Here is a 3019-nt window from a genome sequence, read left to right as displayed (position 1 = left end):
AACAAGAACATCTAAACAGCAGCACATGTCCCAAGGCATGATGGGAGATCTCCAGTCCAGAGGGTGGTGGTATAACACCTAAAGTTGTTTGCTACCCGCCATAAAAAGATAGGCGAAGAAGGGTCTTATAACAATGGTGATGACGATGATGGCGTACAGGAAACTGCCGGTTCAATTGGGCGTGGATCGTTGCGCAGATCTGTAAACACTGTTAATAGTGAACTGGGATTGTGTATTACCATACGCGGTGCATGTTTGTGTTATCAGTAAATCCCTTTAGTCTTTGTCTCGCCGAAGGGCGTGTTTAGTCAGTAGGACTTCAGGAGGTGTGAAGACGCGTACTAAAACAAGGGACTGCACCAAGTCAGCGGACGGTAAGACCAAGTTAACCACTGTCTGCTTGGCTGTAAAATAAGCATGTATTCTGGTAGCGATCATGTCGATGAAACATGGTCGCTGAGTCACTCACTCACTTGAGTGAGTGACTCAGGACTCGAGGTGTAATTGTGGGCAGCACTATAATGTGTACTGCATACAAAGCACCAAACCCTCAACATTCATGTAACGCACTGCAAAGAAAAGAAACGGGAAAGCTGATCGTTAGGCTCCAGTTTTCAGGTATGAGTCCTGGTGTACAACCAATGCAGCACGGTTGCTTTTTTCTTTGCGTTTAACTCAAAGTGTGGGGAGTTTGCGAGCCCTTTTCAAGTGCTTCTCTGCGCTTCTTTCAAGAAATGTTCAGACATATTGGCCAACATGTAACTTACATGACAACAAGCTGGCGCATTAAAAAAAACATTTTATTTTTATTTTTAAAAATATCCTGTAATAATGAAGTCCCTGGGGCCTGGTTTAGAGCGTTACATTTCATAAATTGATTATTGCTGATTTCAAGTCCACTGCGATGCTGTACAAAAACGTTCTATATGCCCAACAAATTATGAATCGAACTGTACGAATATTTCCTGTAAAAATCCATATACACTCTCTTACCACTTTATTAGATATGCATGTAAATATCTAACCAGCAGTTATGGCAGCAACATGTAGCCATGGTCAAGTTGACCTCCTCGGGTTCAAACGGAGCATTAGAAAAGGGGCATGGTTGTTGGTGCCACACAAGTTAGTCCCACTATTTCAGAAACTGCTGGTATGCTGGAATTTTCCCACACAGCCTAAGCTTTACGGAGACGGGTCAGAAGAAGAAAACAGGAATGACAGTTTTCTGTCTACACCCCCAAATGCCAATATCCAAATAAATGAATTATAAGAACATAAAATTTAAGTCTCCCACCATACAGTTGGGGAGAGAAGCTGTCCAAGTTGGACACATTATTGTACCAGGCAATAAACATGTAAAGCTGGACAGTCCGTGGGACTGAAAAAGTTTTGGAGCCAGCCCCAAGTGACCATTACAAGAACTCCGCTCTTGTCACATATACAGGGAGTGCAGAATTATTAGGCAAGTTGTATTTTTGAGGAATAATTTTATTATTGAACAACAACCATGTTCTCAATGAACCCAAAAAACCCATTAATATCAAAGCTGAATGTTTTTGGAAGTAGCTTTTAGTTTGTATATATACAAATATATATAGCCACCTTTCTTTGCAAGGACACTCAAAAGCCTGCCATCCATGGATTCTGACAGTGTTTTGATCTGATCACCATCAACAATGCGTGCAGCAGCAACCACAGCCTCCCAGACACTGTTCAGAGAGGTGTACTGTTTTCCCTCCTTGTAAATCTCACATTTGATGATGGACCACAGGTTCTCAATGGGGTTCAGATCAGGTGAACAAGGTGGCCATGTCATTAGTTTTTCTTCTTTTATACCCTTTCTTGCCAGCCACGCTGTGGAGTACTTGGACGCGTGTGATGGAGCATTGTCCTGCATGAAAATCATGTTTTTCTTGAAGGATGCAGACTTCTTCCTGTACCACTGCTTGAAGAAGGTGTCTTCCAGAAACTGGCAGTAGGACTGGGAGTTGAGCTTGACTCCATCCTCAACCCGAAAAGGCCCCACAAGCTCATCTTTGATGATACCAGCCCAAACCAGTACTCCACCTCCACCTTGCTGGCATCTGAGTCCTATCTGACTGTTAGATAGGAAGTACTTAGAAAAGGATTGGAAAAAAGTGCTTGTGCGAATGGGTGAATTTACAAGCGCTTTGAATGCTCAGAGTAGAAAAGCGCTCTATATGAACCAGTCCATTTACTAGGGCTGGACCATATCATATCGTAATACCGATTTAATGTTCGGCAATGATAAGAAAATGAAATATCGCGATAGAATATGGATAAAACGCACATGCGTAGTGCCTTTGTTTTCATATGCACATAGCTGTAAAAGCATGGCGGTGACAGAGAATGAGTAGGGCGAAAGCGGATCGTTGAATGAAATGGATGAACCATAATTGGTTTGTAAAAATGCTGCAACTTCATTGGTGTGGAACTGGTTTAGCTTTTGTCCATCAGATACACAACAAAGCACTATTTTTGGTAGAGCATGCTAGCGGGCCGTCGTTATTACCGTGGGTTTTTTTTTTGTTTTTTTTTGGAAAATACAGCTCACTTAAAATCAATCTTTTTGATTTTTCTGAAAATCAACAGTGCCCCTTATAAACCCGTGTACCTTATGTATGAATTCTGGTTGTGTTTACTGACCTCAAAACGATTTTATGTGTACGGCGCTCGAAAATCTGTCAAATGTTTTAGTACGACTTTGCTAAGCTACAAATCCGCACCGCTTGATGAATTGTCGGAGCATTACGGCTATCGTAAGCAGAAGCCTCGCGGAGTGATTCGTACTGGGTTTCAGCATAATATTACCGTATTGTGTGTGTGTGTGTGTATAACCTCTTTTTAAGTTTTGTGGATATTATATATGGTTATGCTGAGGATTTAGGCGACCGTGGTGCTGGGGGTTGGGAAGCGCATCTGTAACCGGAAGGTCGCCGGTTCGATCCCCGGGCTCTCTGTCCTGGTCGTTGTGTCCTTGGGCAAGACACTTTACCCT

General features: G+C 42.5%; 1 protein-coding gene across 1 annotated transcript in view; it reads left to right on the top strand.

The window, feature by feature from the left end:
- Positions 1-84: 84 nt before the first annotated feature.
- Positions 85-3019, top strand: part of LOC106632908 (protein phosphatase 1F) — a gene marked incomplete at its 3' end in the record, with an annotated part of 4790 nt that continues 1855 nt past the window's right edge. Inside the window, 1 exon segment of the mRNA XM_014331627.2 lies at positions 85-374.

The sequence above is a fragment of the Haplochromis burtoni genome, unplaced genomic scaffold (genome assembly GCF_018398535.1).
Source record: "Haplochromis burtoni strain Fernald_Lab_line unplaced genomic scaffold, NCSU_Asbu1 Contig_3898, whole genome shotgun sequence".
Classification (NCBI taxonomy): Eukaryota; Metazoa; Chordata; class Actinopteri; order Cichliformes; family Cichlidae; genus Haplochromis; species Haplochromis burtoni.
Note: the sequence above shows the minus strand (reverse complement) of the source record. Positions and strands in the feature narration are given on the sequence as shown.